The sequence below is a fragment of the Magnolia sinica genome, chromosome 10, assembly GCF_029962835.1.
Source record: "Magnolia sinica isolate HGM2019 chromosome 10, MsV1, whole genome shotgun sequence".
Taxonomy (NCBI): Eukaryota; Viridiplantae; Streptophyta; class Magnoliopsida; order Magnoliales; family Magnoliaceae; genus Magnolia; species Magnolia sinica.
In genome coordinates this window covers 63331328-63339200 of record NC_080582.1, presented here as the reverse complement: position 1 = coordinate 63339200, position 7873 = coordinate 63331328, and the positions used below count along the sequence as shown (strand labels likewise).

The following is a 7873-nucleotide window of genomic DNA, read 5'->3' as shown; positions in this document are numbered from 1 at the left end:
AAGGGCTCCTTACCACACCATTTCAAGAGCATGTGACATCCATGGGAGTCATTGATCCCATAGATGTTTTCAGTTAGTGGGAGTTGAGCGTATTTTGAATTTCATAGACATTTAGAGATCTCATTTTATGCAGTTTTTTTTGGATAATTTTGATATAAAGATTTATTTCTGCTTCTCTATATATATGCACAAATTTTTGAGTAAGCAGAACTACGGTCGTGTCTTGTAGGAGAAATGTAAAAGCTTCAGGACCTCTTAAAGATTGACACATATTATCACACTGAGCGTGTAATCCTTATACCACATTTCCTAGCATCAGATCTATGTCGTCAAGGTTGTTGATATTTGTAACCGTGCTTAGCCTCACTTTGCCTAGATTAAATGTTGTGATGACTACCGCGATTCAATACTGATAACTTTGATGGACTAGACTGAAAAGCATAACCAATATTGTCCAACAATTCATTGGTTAACCATTTGGATGTTTTTTTTAAAATTAAAACTTATTTTCAAAATTGTTCTATATACGACAATCATTGACATTGCTCAAAGATGCCTAAGTGGGAGAATTTAAGAACTCTATAAGGTAGGCCTTATTGATCAACGGTCTGGATTGTCCTATTGTTGGACTGGATGATTGGGTAAACTAGTGGGCCCTATTTCATGTGATCTGTTCATAGTGTATCTGCGCAGGTATGTATATAAGGGCTGGAATGCTATTGTTGTATTACGCAAGCAACAATTTGTGTTGTACTGGGATTGTGAAAGTGTGGAGCCGGATGAAGAGAGTTGTGATGGGTTTCAAACTGTCTTCACCTCAATCATTATTTAAGAGAGCTGGGTCCCCAATCCTACACCATGGCAGAATTTGAGTTCCATCTTTTGAGTTGCGAAAAGGGTGTGAAGGAGAGGAAGATCCTAAGCTCTATAGGTGTTCTGGTATTCTTATTCTCAGCAATGACATCCCACTTAGGTAAGCCATCCTGACCGTTCGATCTCTATGTCCTAAGCACAATTAGATCCTTGTGATTTTCGCATTAAGCTATTTTACAACTCGGACCACCAACTAATTGATTTTTGTGTTTTTCTTTTTGGATATTATGGTGTGGATTTTTTGCTCATCATCCATTCTATATAGGGATAATCAGATCAACAGCCATGATCTGCAAAGCATGGTCCTTGGTTGCATAAACTAAACACTCAACAACATCATATCGACTAGGATGCTATGATTTGCCTCTTGATCAACTTGGAAAGGTTTGAATATGAAGCAAAATACCTGCTATAAAAGCAAGGAAAACTCAACCCAAACCTTGTCATCCATGGTCTCACTCTTTTGCTTCTTCATCTTCTTGCCATTGACTCATCTCTCATCCACTAATGCAAGAGCCATCGACTCCACATCGATTGCTGGTTGCCCCAAGAAATGTGGCAACATCAATATTAGCTACCCATTCGGACTTGGATACTCCCAATGTTTCTTCAAAGGCTTCGAACACTACAAGAAAACTGGCCTTTACCGGCGGTCAAAACCGCCGGCAAATCCTTTGCCTGCAGTCAGCTAATAGCCGGTAAAGCCTCAGTCGGTAAAGGCTTTACTGGCGGTCAGGATCTTTACTGACGATTGTGCTGGACGCCGCTAAATTGCCAGTTTTTGCTACACTACCAGAAACTGGTCAAAAGCTACGAATAAGATCCGTAGCTAAAGGTGACTAGCCCACAATGCGGCCATAGCCATAAAGCAAATCTTTCTCATTTTTTTTTAAAAAGTGAAATTGAAGACAAAAATCTGGCAGAAATGTACAAGAAACACAAATTGCAAAACAAAAATAATGGATTCACTTACTGAAGGAGTAAAGCCATTAAATGGAATTTTCCCTGGTTTTGAATCTGCTAATAGATTCCTATCATTTCGAATATATGATGCCAAACCCACCTGGATAGCTTGAATTAAGCCGAGTTACCTATAGAAAAGAGCTACTTGACATCAATAAACAGATACGTAAAGAGTATTAACAATCTTGCTGACAAGTACAAAGCAATGTAGGTTTCCAGAAACCCATCAAAATCAATTTGGTCTTCTACCAGAAATTTGTGGTCAGCAAGGCTTCCAAAGATAAATTTTAAAATAATCATAATAATGACAAAAATAAATGTTTGAGTGAGGAAAATGGAAGGTTAAAAGTTGAAACCGATGTTAAACTTTTGCTGCTTGGACTTGGAAATCAACAGAGACCATTTAATATTTCCAGGATACAGCAGCTGAGTTGTAAAAATATGCTGAGAATGCATGGAATACAAGGTTCTTGTACTCGTAAGAACCAAAATAATAATAACAAAAAAAAAGTGCCATGAAAATGAACTTGATCAAAGAAGCTTTTCTTTTCTTCATCAGCAACACCTTGTTCAGGCCAATGTACAAAAAGATGACTTTGTCCCTCTGCCAACAACATTTTTGCTGTAATCAACAATCAAGATAATGAAGGCAATGAGAATGATATCAAAGTAGAACTTTTGAGAATGGTGCCTGAATCTTTTGATGTAATTATGATTTCCTCATCAGTGGATATTGCATGAATAAAGAAGTAATTGGTAAGAACGCACTTTCTGTGACATTGAAGTACCTTCTATTCACAAACCCGGCCCTATTCTCTGCATCTCTCAGAGCAATTGAATAAACTGCAAAAGATTTTGACCCAATCTTCTCGAAATATGCTCCCACAACCTATAGAAAAATTGTAAGCATTATGATATGAAGCAAAGATACAATGTAAAGATAAATTAAAAGGTTTGTATAAGATAGAAATATGAAAGTAAAGATGTTAATGAAGCTATCATGACCTTAACCATTTTCATCTTTCTCAAGATACCAACTCCAGAGCATCAACAAGTCGGACTGGATCCAGATCTTGGGGTCCGATTAATAATCAGATTGGATCTGAGTCAAACCTGACCGACAAGATCCTAACTACCAAATCTTTTTCTCCACTGAATGTAGACTGTTAGTGCATTTCATCAAATTCATCATCTGTAAGATCTCTTTTAAATGCCAGATCCCAGACCGCCTGACTACCAATGATACTAGGTAGACAGATGCCAATTTAAAACAATATAAATTGAATTTATTGAGGAAACATACTAGACTATTTCATCCCATAACATTAGAAACAAAGGAAAACATGACATTTTCATATTAACAAGAGTTAAAGAAGCATTTCCATTCTTTATAGACAGTTAGAAACACAATAGCAAATGCATACCTATGCAAAAGGGGCTGCTGTGCAAATGCCAAAAGTCTTTCTGCCATGCTTGCCACAAACTAGTGTCCCATGGGCCTGAAGAAACTCTAGGTAAATGCCAGTGCATCAGATCAATCAATATTTTGTATGGCACAATCACGCAACTCTAATTGGAATTGGAAGACACACTTACATCATTAATGACCAATAAAAATCCATGCTTCTTCCAAAGTATTACATAATGTAGTGCAAACATAATTTGAGGATGAATGATTGAACATGGCTGCTGTTCTTTGGAATATCGGATCTAAGAAATATTGAACATGTAGCCATTCGGATCTCTAGCCCTTTTCCATTAAATCTGAACCATTTATGGCATTCTCAGGACATAATCCAGTGGTTAGGATCGCCTTTACCCACCAAGTCTATCTAGAAAAAAAAAACTATCAAAAGTTTAGGAAACTGCCCATTGAAGAAGACCATACATGGACAACCAGAAACCAGCAGAAATCAAGATCCCCATCAAATAAATGTAAGAGATCTAACCATCAAAGAAAAAAAGAGAGCCATCAGACACCAGTGTTTATCCCCATAGAGCAAACATAGTTGCTGTACGGTCTGCATCACGGTTAGCCATTTTCAACAGAAAATAGCTACATCATTTGGCAATCTTTTATTTCATAAAATAAAAAGAAAAAGGACACAAATAACGAGCAAACAAGTCCTAAAAAATTACACAACCAAAACATAAAGGGAATTAGAAATCCAAAAACCAACCTATACAAAAAGTAAGGGATGTAAACATACTCATGGATCCCAAAAATGAATCATATATAAATTTAAGGTGTACAACAAAATAAGAAAACAGTAATAATTAAATATCCACAAAATAAGATACAAATTGCTAATCCACAGCTGTTGTCATGAATATACTCTTCTGAGCCAATAATATGAGGGAGCGGACCACGTGCTGACCCAATCTTTGGACATGAATACATAAAAGAAACATGTCAATTTCATTTCCAAGAGTTCTATTTTACAAAGCTTCCATCTAACTCCAACAGAAACAAATTGATAGTTGTAGCAAAATATTGCATTTGAAAACATTCAGAAAAAAGACTGCTAAGAAAAAAAAAATACTGAGTTCAAGCATGATTAATGACATAAATTTCATGGGGGCACAAGTTAAATTTTGGACGTTCTCAAAGCTATTGAAGAAATCTTTACAATACTGTCTAAATAACTACAAGGTGGAACTCACAATTTTCATATGATAATTTTTAAAAAGTCACGGAAAAAGATTCAACTATCAGCGTTTTCACTTAAAAATTTCATTTCCTACAATAAGTGTCATCGTCATCATCATCTAAGCCTCACCCCAAGTAATTGGGATAGGCATTTCCTGCAATGAGAGTACTAAACATGCATTATACTTTTACTGATAAAAAAAAGCATAAATTATAATTTGAACCTCCTAGATTTTTGGGTGATTAAATTCCCAGTATAACATGCTGCAAGGATAGTCATAACTATTGGTCAAACTCTTCAAGAACAGTTGGTAATTAACTACTTCAAGTCTTTGATCCCAAGGGTAATTTGATTAGCTTATGATTGCAGCCCTTTTTTAATTTTTATAGAAACACATTTACTTCTAAAAATGACTTCTGGTCTCCTCCACCACATATGGACATAGAAATCCCCATGTGCTTCCGCAGAAAGTAAATGTGAATGGGCATCAAGCTACATGTGCAACTTTCAGTGGATTCAGGACTTACCATCAGTTCATCTGATGTATGCAGAGTTGATTCCTTCTTCTCGGTTAAGGTCAAAAGTATCAACCATTTGTTTCTGCTTGCAAGAATTTGGAAAAGATATATGGCCTGATCTTAAACATAATGACCAGAGCTTTGATGGGACATCATATGTAGCGATCTGCAATCTGGTTACATCAACTATTCCTGCCATTGCTGGCACCCTGCCTATTCCATGTTTAGAAAGCTAAGCTTTCTTCTCCGTTTTGCTGGCCAAGAAATCCGAGTATGAAATTGAAAGTATGGTTGGTTGGATATTTTCATGGGTAATTGAGACATTCCAATTTCTTGCAGTTTATCCATGCAATGATTGGATTATGTACCCCCATAAAGTCACCATCGAATGGTCGCGGCATGTAGAAATATATTGTGTGAAGATAATCCTTATTTCAGTCTGTAATATGGGGAAAGGAAGAAAGAGGGGAAATGGGGAGAACGTGTGGAATTTTAATAATCAAGGTCGTTACAATGATAAGCAAAAAATAAATCCAAAAGAGACAAAAAGTATAGGGTATTTCGAAGTACCATAGAGCAATGTATGCTAGAATATGCCGGGATGGAGGTCTGCACATATAAGAAAGCACCATGTACTCTAACACTCCCTCTCAAGATGATGCATGGATATCATATATGCCAGGCTTGCCGATAATGTGCTTGAAGTGGTGAGATGATGATGCCTTGGTGAAAATGTCCACATACTGATCTTTGGAACGAACAAATGTAGTATGTAGAACTTTAGCTGTCAGCTTCTCTCAAACAAAGTGACAATGAAGTTCTGTATGTTTGGTTCATTCATGGAAAACGATAATAGAGGCAATATATATGGCTGCTTAATTTTCACAGTGAAGCTGAATTTATCTTTGTTGAAAAGAGAAAAAGGACACTATCTTCATCAAATGGAGAAGTTGGTAGTGAAGAGCAATTAAAGTCACCAAGGTTTGGCTTTGTACATATGGCATTGTTATTAATTAACATCACAGATTGCAGAAAAAGCTAACTCATGCATGTCTCTTTGGACAGTCTACACTTTAAAAATAGTAATAATCAGCTTTAGATCTAAAAACCAAGCATATAAAAAGACATTACAAACAGAGAAGCATACTTTGAAAACAGAACCTGTTGATGCAGTTATCTTTGTTTTGTGCAAGTGATGCTTGTACGAACTCAAGCCTAGGGATAAAGCTTCCTTATATCTTGGCAATATGTCAACTTCATAATTCTGAGCAGGAATGCATGCATGAACTGAATTTTTTATGTCATCATTCATACTGTCGGTTATCTTTTCTTCGGATATTTTCTGCATCCAAGGGAGATGGTGCTTCTCAAACAAGAGAATGTCAAAGCAGATAACATAGTACATGAAGTGCAATAAATGCAAATGTCAGCTGATACTGGCAGTATAACTAATCAAACCACCAGAGCACATGGAAAAAAGGATCATGGAATCCAGCCAAGACATGGCCTGGTTGTCACGACTCAGCCAAGTTGACTCAGTGTCAAAGGTCACCGATATGAATCGCCTATGTAACCAGCAACTTGTATATAAGATGGCTGAGATTATGTGATGGGGGAGAAGTTTGCCAATCCTAATCCCAAATGAAAAACCCCAATTCCAATCCCAATCCCAAAAGAAATACCCTAATTCCAATCCAAATCCCAATCACAAACGAAAAACCAAATTCCAATCCCAAAAGGAAAAACCCTGATTCCAATCCCAAATTGAAAACACTAAGTCCAATCCCCACTACAAGCATATAAACAAGATGAAGAAAAAAAATTACCTTCCGGGTTAGAAACCCTATTTGTTAGATGCTGAGGTATGGTCGGATCTCCGTCACGATGTGGCTGATGCGCCGCTGGGTTGCAGTAGAACGTCACTGGCCAATGTAAGAGGAAGAGGAAGAGGGAGAGAGATTGATCAAAGAGACAAGGGGAGAGTCGATCAAGAGAGAGGGTTTGGGGGGTTTTCGAAGGGTCGAAGTACAAACACTGGCTAATGCTGGTACAAAAGAATTTGGTCAGCTCCCAGCTGAGCATGACAGAGAAAATACTCATCAATGTATTATCAGTAAGGTTCTAAAAGGTGATTATATGAGTGAAGCACTCAGCTGCTGCAAAGGAATGGAAACGAACCTGTTATTTGGGAGATTCTTCAAGAGAAGCACTCAGCCTAACCAGTTAGTTCTAACCTACAAAACAAATCTTAGCCATTAGCCACTGTTCTAGGTTCCACGAAACCAGATACAGCATTAAGTAACAATTTTTGAATTGCAAACATCCAATTTAATCAAGATGAAATAACAAAGAGAAATAATGTAATGAGGAAGTGCAGTATCATGTTTGGACCAGATATCTGTGCAGATGATCATGATAAGCACAAACAAATACTTGTGTAGAAATAAACAAAAGAACTACAACATAAATAAAAGACAATTATGGCTATTGTCGCTCCATCTAATAGAAGTCAGATGATCATAATAAGCACAAATGATATGGCATGACCACATGCAGACAACTCTGGTTTAATCTAGCTACTACCAAAATAAAGACAAAAGCTCTGATTAACTTCGAAGTTAATTGTAGCCAAAGTATTCCCTACTTACCATAATTGAAACTTCAACTACTCGAGATCTTGCAAGTACGCATTAAATATTCAACAGAGTTCATTGCCAAGTATTGCCCATCATCACAAAAAATGAAAAATTCAAAGATTCGGTTGTCCAAAGCAAGTCCTTACACCATCTCAGCCACTTCAAACAAATTCATAGCCATAGGTTGTAGCACAATGGAAATGGTAACGTCCTTGGGTGAGTTCAAGTCATT

The 7873-nt window shown here is 36.9% G+C and overlaps 1 long non-coding RNA gene across 3 annotated transcripts; it reads right to left on the bottom strand.

Annotated features, from left to right (window-relative positions):
• Positions 1-3437: 3437 nt before the first annotated feature.
• Positions 3438-7024, bottom strand: LOC131257508 (uncharacterized). 3 transcript variants are annotated; one of them, XR_009177469.1, is made up of 4 exons: positions 6832-7024; positions 6153-6347; positions 4153-4219; positions 3438-3668 (listed from the first exon to the last, which is right to left on the bottom strand). It is a non-coding gene; the product is annotated as an uncharacterized LOC131257508 (long non-coding RNA). The 3 variants fall into 3 exon arrangements; XR_009177467.1 differs by lacking the exon at positions 3438-3668 and having other exon boundaries at positions 4036-4219; XR_009177468.1 differs by lacking the exons at positions 3438-3668; positions 4153-4219 and adding an exon at positions 5421-5748 and having other exon boundaries at positions 6167-6347.
• Positions 7025-7873: the final 849 nt, after the last annotated feature.